Source organism: Triticum dicoccoides, chromosome 1B (assembly GCF_002162155.2).
Source record: "Triticum dicoccoides isolate Atlit2015 ecotype Zavitan chromosome 1B, WEW_v2.0, whole genome shotgun sequence".
Lineage (NCBI taxonomy): Eukaryota > Viridiplantae > Streptophyta > Magnoliopsida > Poales > Poaceae > Triticum > Triticum dicoccoides.
The window spans coordinates 25,699,127-25,707,113 of record NC_041381.1 but is presented as its reverse complement, the minus strand read 5'-3'; the positions used below and the strand labels follow the sequence as shown (position 1 = coordinate 25,707,113).

The following is a 7,987-nucleotide window of genomic DNA, read 5'->3' as shown; positions in this document are numbered from 1 at the left end:
CTCCTATCATCTTCCCGTTGAGGGCTCCGCGGGCGCCAACTCAGGCGTTTCTTCAGAGGAGCGTTGCTAAACTCCGGGAGGCCGATCCGAACTGGATCCGGCAGCGAGGCATCTTCCATATAGAACCACTCCGAAGGCCAGTCTTCGGACGCCTTCTTCGGGGTTCCGGATAGATATCCGGTCCCGGCGATGCGCCATATTTCGGCTCCGCCCACTTGATATATCGACCCCTCGTGAGAACGGGGTACGAGGCAAAACAATCTCTTCCACAACGCAAAATGGGGCTCGATGCCCAAGAACAGCTCGCAAAGAGCTACAAAGCCCGCGATGTGCAAGATGGATGCAGGTGTGAGGTGGTGCAGTTGGAGTCCATAGAACTCCAGGAGCCCCCGGAGAAACGGATGTATCGGAAATCTGCGTCCCCTTATTAGATAGGGGACGAAGCATACCCGCTCTCCTTTGGAGGGATTGGGGACGCTCTCCGCTGCTTCCCACCCTTGTAGGTGGCCAGTCCGGCTCGAACCGGAACCATAAAGGCTGGGGGAAGGTATCCCTCTGCTTGGAGCGTCACTAACTCGCTATGCGGGACTGAACATCTCCTCCAATCTCCTGGCTGAGGACTGGGAGCACGAGAGGAGGAGCCGCGTCGACTGTCCATGTTGGAATGGATCTTTGTTAGATGCGCTTCGATGAGTACTTGCGGAAGGAGGATGGTGTGATTCGGATCTAGGTCCTCGCCTCTCTTATTGGCAGCTTATTCACGCAGCTAGGGGGTAAAACGTAAAAATACCCTGGCTTTTCGCATTCATACGACACATGGAAGAGGGCCATTATTGGACGTAGAAGCCAAGGAGCGCAACATTTGTAAGGAAACCGGACACTATTCGGCAAACACATGGAATATGAAGGAGAACCCGCCTTGCAAACGCCAAAGACAATATACGCGCCGGACTCGTCGTCATTGAAGCCTGGTTCGGGGGCTACTGAGGGAGTCCTGGACTAGGGGGTGTCCGGATAGCCGAACTATCATCATCGGCCGGACTCCAAGACTATGAAGATACAAGATTGAAGACTTCGTCCCGTGTCCGGATGGGACTTTCCTTGGCGTGGAAGGCAAGCTTGGCGATACGGATATGTAGATCTCCTACCATTGTAACCGACTCTGTGTAACCCTAGCCCTCTCCGGTGTCTATATAAACTGGATGGTTTTAGTCCGTAGGACGAACAACAATCATACCATAGGCTAGCTTTTAGGGTTTAGCCTCCTTGATCTCGTGGTAGATCTACTCTTGTAATACCCACATCATCAATATCAATCAAGCAGGACGTAGGGTTTTACCTCCATCAAGAGGGCCCGAACCTGGGTAAAACATCGTGTCCCTTGTCTCCTGTTACCATCCGCCTAGACGCACTGTTCGGGACCCCCTACCCGAGATCCGCCGGTTTTGACACCAACAGTGAGTTACGTGAGGAGGTTTATATGCAGCCACCACCAGGGTACTATGCCCCTGATGGCATGGTCTGTAGACTTCGTCGCTCTCTCTGTGGTCTCAAATAGGCCCCTCGTGCCTGGTTTGAGCGCTTTTCCTCTGTGGTGACTGCCGCTGGTTTCTTGCCCAGTGATCATGATCCTGCCTTGTTTGTCCACACGTATCCTCGTGGTCGGACTCTTCTCCTTCTCTATGTTGATGACATGATCATCACTCGTGACGACTCTGAGTACGTTGCCTTTGTTAAGGCTCTCCTTCGAGACCAGTTCCTCATGACTGACCTTGGTCCTCTTTGATATTTTCTTGGGATTGAGATCTCCTCGACCTCTGATGGCTTCTACATCTCCCAAGAAAAATATATTCAGGATCTTCTTGCTCGCGCTGCTCTTGATGATGAGCACACCGTTGTGACTCCTATGGAGATCAACGTTCAGCTTTGTGCCTCTGATGGTGACCCTCTTCCTAATCCCACTCGCTATCGTCATCTTGTTGGCAGCCTTGTCTATCTTGCTGTCACGTGTCCTGACATCTCCTATCCTGTCCACATCCTGAGTCAGTTCGTTTCAGCCCCCACCTCTGATCCACTATAGTCACCTCCTTTGTGTTCTATGATACCTTCGTGGCATGATGTCTCAGTGCCTTTTCTTTCCCCGCTCCAGTGCTCTTGAGCTCTAGGCCTACTCTGATGCTACCTGGGCTAGTGATCCCTCTGATCGACGCTCGCTGTCTGCTTATTGTGTTTTTCTTGGCGGCTCTCTTATTGCCTGGAAGACAAAGAAACAGACTGCAGTTTCCCACTCGAGTACAGAGGCTGAGTTGCGAGCCATGGCTATGTTGACGGCTGAGGTGATCTGGTTACAGTGGTTGTCGTGGTTCTAAGTCTGACAGTAGTGTAGGGGGGTACTAAGGAGAGGCAAGATCCTAGCTATGGAGTAGTTGTGCACACAAGTGTTTTACGAGCTCAGGCCCTTCTCGGAGGAAGTAACAGCCCTACGTCTCGGAGCCCGGAGGCGGTCGACTGGATTATATGTGTGAGAGTTACAGGGGTGCGAACCCCTCTACCAGTGGAGGGGGGTGGCTTAGAGGACGCCAAGACCCCAGCCAGCCCACATAGTGGAGGATTAAAGTACATTAAGGTCCGGCGTTACTGGTAACGCCTTACATAAAGTGTCATCATGACCATAAAGACTACTTAATTACAGACCGTTTGGATACAGGGTAGATCTTGAACTCCTGGTGGTCGAGTGAGTCTTCATGGTCGAGTGTCTTCATGTTCGTCGAGTGTCTTCTAGTCCGTCGAGTGGAGTTCCTCTTGGTCGACTGGAAGATGGCTTCTTCTTACAAGATGTCCTTGGGGAGGGTACCTTGGATAGGTCCATGACCCTACCCTAGGTACATGACTTCATCAGTGGTTACTTGAGGATTTTCGTGTGTTTGCTACTACCTCGACTCCCTTACTGTCAGACAGTACTGGCGCTATCAGTATTGCGCGTGACCCGGTGAAGCATGAGCTCACCAAGCACATCAGTGTGGATGCCCACTTTGTGCATGCTGCTGTGCAGGATCAGTTTCTCGCTCTTCACTATGTGCCTTCTGAGTTACAGTTGGTGGATTTCTTCACGAAGGCACAAACTCGAGCGCAACATGGCTTTTTCCTTTCCAAACTCAGTGTTGTTCATCCACCATGAGTTTGAGGGGGGGTTTTAGATGTGTATAGTCCCTTTTCCCCGTTGTATAAGGGGTTTTCTGCACTTTGACACACATGTATATGTAATGTCCTTTGGCCCTCAGAGTAAACTAGTTGCTCATTTATCCAACAATTACTACAAGTAAATAAGAAGCTGGAACTGTCATGTTCTGAGTGGCACATTATTTTACAATAACAAATTGGTAGGTTCATGAAGATACGATAAATAAGTTGGATATGGACAGGAAATATAATATCTCCACCGGAACATGCTCCAGTGGGGAAATAGAATGTAGCATACACACACAAACAATACTCAAGGCTCAAATTCTACTCTGCCTTGATACATAGCAAGCAACTTCGCTGCTGCTATAGTTGATACAGGATAATAGCAAGCTATTGGAGCATCAAACTGCCCATAATTTTGTTTCCTTGCACTCCTCCAACAACCCTACACGACATACATCTCATCTGATTTCATCTCCTCAAGAATACCATATTACGGGCTCCCCTAGCGTGTGTTCTGAATGAAGGCGTCGCCGTTCTTCATGTTCCAATTTATGATTTCATCATCAGAAGTACCAACTAGGCTGGACAAATGGAAAAGGTTAATGAGTTGAAAGTTCTAAATCTATTTTTTTCAGGAGTGACATGGGGAGATTAACATGCAGCTATCTACCAATAAACTCTAAAGAACAAATGGTGTACTACACATGAATTCAAATATTTTTTAATTTTAGTAGACACTGAAATAATTCATTTGGGCCAAAATATTTCAGCAATTTCAGTACTACACATGAATTCAAATATTTTTCAAAATATTTTAAAAAAATTCAAATTTTAAATTGAATTCAAGTGAATATTTTGGTCATTTGGCTGAAATGCAAACCGAAATCAGTGAAAATCACTAAATTTCGGTGATTTCGGTTTGTGGTGAAATTTTTCTGAAACTGAAATTGAAAACCATGCATACCAGCTCGTGGCACAACTCTATACTCACTTTCTTTATTTTATCAACAACTGCTGCCCCACCAACGTACTTGAGGTCTGAACAGTGGTAAATGCTAAGTTCCTTCAATACCAGAGAACATGCCAACTGGCTATTGGCGAGGTTGATGGACTCGATACCCTGACAATTTGTCAAGCTGACATTTTTAAGAGAGGATGGTAATATCATTGCCCTCTGCATATTAAACTAACAACCTACATATTTTAACTGTTGCAATCCGTCGAGCCTATAACAGAGAGCGACATCAACTTTTCACAATTGGAAACCTCAGTGGTCTTCATGGCAGGAAGACAATCAGGCTTCAAGAATTCATGCAAGTTCAATAATTTCTCACAACAATGAATATGTATCTTAGCAAGGGATGAGAATCCTTTAATACCACCGTTGGTGGTGCTACTACTACTACTTGCTTCAGAGACTATTGATTTAAGGTTATTGCTAAATTTAATACCTAGTTCCTCCAGGGATGGAAGATTGCTTCTCCACACATGTAGGGGGGTAGTTGTCAACGAGACGCAGTTATGTATTTTCAAATATGTGAGGGAGGTGAGGTCAAGGAAGCAGCTCATGAAGTGATCCATGGAATAGCACGCGCTCTGAAGGTCTAGCTTTCTAAGAGAAGTAGGTAAGACGTCGAGCCTTGCCAACTGATTTGACCACATCTTTTTATGACTAACGCTTCAAGATGATTAATGTTTTCTGACCGTGATGTATTGCAGAGTGATCCACCTAACTGGAGATAGATTGATATACTCTTCAAGTTAACACAATCTGTAAATTCAAGAGAACATAACCTTGGTAGGAGGTTGGAATGGAGCCAGCTAGGACAAGATTCACCTTGGTAGCCATTTACCTACAAATGTTGGAGATTCCAATGAGGTAACATTTCCATCTGGGTTTCCATTATCTTCACCGCCTCAGGACTTCGCAGATTTTACAACAGACGACACCATTTGAGGCAGGGTTTGCCAGAGTGGGCCTTGCTATAACTAAAACTCTTTGAATTGATCTTCTCTAAGCCGAGGACATCACTGAAGCCTATAAGAAACTTTCAATCACACAACTACCAGAGTCTATAACTTTCAAATGATTCAGACAACATACTGATAATGGAAATGTGCTGAAAGTAACACTTCCAAGTAAAGAAAGGTAACACAGATGCTTTGAGTTGCCCATGCTCTCAGGTAACTGTCATACCCTAGAAAGTTTAAAGCTCAATACACCGATTTTCGTTAGCTCCTTGAACCAATAGTTTATCACAGTCTCAAAATCTTTTTCTTTGCTATATAATTCATCCCATACCAGGGACCTCAATTTTTTCTTGTCGCATATGCTCTTCAATTCAGAACACTGAAAATTTCCGTCTGTGAATATTGATAGATGGCAAACATTTGAAGGGACTTTATCTAGGTCCCTAGCATGCTTTATAATGAAGCACTCATCCTTTGAGACTAGCTGTGTTGTATCATGCATCAGATCATGAATTACATAGTACTTAACACTCTACGGTGATGCTTTTTGAAAGAATGAACAATTTGCAAGTGCATCAAAGCACATTGATGCTTCTTGGGGGCCCTCCACATATCCATGTGCAATCCAAATATCAGCAAGAAAATCCTTCCCAAATTTGTGATCCTTGGGAAACATTGCACATATTGAGAAACATCTCTTCAGTTTCTGTGGTACAATCGAAGGGCTGGCAGAATGTCTGTATTTGTTTGTTTTCATCGCCAGAGTTCACTTTCCTTTATATTTTTCCGATGTGTTGTACTTATCTCCATTCACAGTAGACAACCAGTATTATTGGTAGCTAATGGGGAACCCTTCAATTGTGGAACAATTTCTTTACCAATGTGCTTAAACTCCAATGACTCCTGGTTGCTGCAAGAACTCGTGAATCCAAATGCACAGGATTTGAAGAAATCCCAGAATACCTTAGGTTCTAAGGCATTTAACTCATAATTATTCATAGTTCCAACTAGCTCAGCAACCTCGGGGAATCTACTGGTGACCAAAATCCTACTTCCTTCAGTGCCATTTTCCAAACATGCACACAAGCCCTTCCACCCTGCCACATCATCCTTCAAGATATGATCCCACATGTCATCAAGGACAAGCCAAAACTTTTTGGACTTGACACGAACTTCTAGTTTACCAATAAGAACACTCAGATTTTCAGATGATGCATCTCCTATGAGGCCTTTTATAATCGCTTCCGTTAACCCTTTTCTGTGAATGACATCTGAAACACATGTCGAGATTACGGGGCCAAAGTGTTTCTTCACATTTGTATTCTTGCAGATTTGTTGGGCCATTGTTGTTTTTCTAACTCCTTCCATGCCAATGAAAGCACAAGTGCTCCCTGTTTGGTAATTAATGTCAACATATCTCTTGTTGGACTAATACTTTCATCTAGTATATTTCAGATAAGTTCAACATTGGAGTGGCATGAACAAGATGATGTGGAACCCCTCAAGATGCTAAGGACAAGCATTGGCAAAAGCTCAAGACTCTACATTTTCCATTTTTGTGGTCCAAGATCACACTGAGTCCCTTGGAAAGCCAATACTATTAAAAGGGGATGAGGTGTTGCTTGATGGCTTGCTTGCTCAAAATGCTTAGTGATATGCTCCAAAACCCTCAACCACTTTCCCACTTCGACATTTGTCCTAAACCTAAAAGTCAAACTCGGCTCCACCGATTTGATCTATCCGGCGCCACCGAGTTCATCTGACATAGCCATAGCCACAAAGCCTTATCACTTCAGTCTCACTGATAGGGATCTCGGTCTCACCGAGATGGGATTGCAAACTTCTGTCTCCCTTCGTAACATTTCGGTCTCATCGAAATGAGCGATCGGTCCCACCGAGTTCGCAATGAAAACTCTTTGTTGCACTTTCGTAACGCTTTGGTCTCACCGAAACAAGCGAATCGGTCCCACCGAGTTTTCCTGACCAACTCTCTGTTTGCCAATTACTAAAATCGGTACCCCCCGAGTTTATGTAATCGGTCTCACTGAGATCAAGTTATACCCTAACCCTAGTGCATCGGTCCAACCGAGTTGATCTTTTTGGTCCCACCGAAAATCCTAACGTTCAGATTTATAACTTAATCGGTATGACCGAGTTTCTTGATTCGGTCCCACCACTACTAGAATTTGCTAATTTGCCGTCTACCAACTATTTACAGACGGCAAAGAGAGGCTTTGCCACCAACCACCAGAAAACGGACGACAAATACGCAACGGACAACAACGGAAGGCTTTGCCATCAGCACATCTTTGTCGTCTGCCAGCGGAAAGCAAAGAAGCTTTCCCACCCGCTAGCGGACGAAAAAGAGCGTGGGTGGCGGGCATACGGGGACGACCTAACAGCCATTTTCTTTGCCATCTGCTGGCTGACGGAAAAACTTCATTGTCGTCAGCCAGCAGACGGCAAAGAAAACGGTCGTTAGGTCATACGTTTCCCCCCCGACCCCACCCCACTAGGTATGTTCTTTGTCGTCTGCTAGTAGACGACAAAGAACTGACCTACTAGCAGAAAAGGGGCCACACCCGCGGCCCCTCCTCTCTCTCTCTCTCTCGATCTCCTCATCACCACCCGTGCCACCGCCCTCGACCGCCGCTCCGCCCCGCCACCCCGTACCATCACCCCACCGCCCCACCGCCACGCCTTCCCGGTCCGGCGCCCTGTCCCGGCTAGCATAGCCGCCCTGCCCCGCCCCGCACCACCCCCGTCGCGGCTCCCGGCTCGCTGCGCCGCCCCGCACCACCCCCGTCGTGGCGCCCGGCTCGCTGCCCCG

General features: G+C 46.4%; 1 pseudogene; it reads right to left on the bottom strand.

The window, feature by feature from the left end:
- Positions 1 to 4,017: 4,017 nt before the first annotated feature.
- LOC119350036 overlaps positions 4,018 to 7,987 on the bottom strand; it is a 22,517-nt pseudogene continuing 18,547 nt past the window's right edge.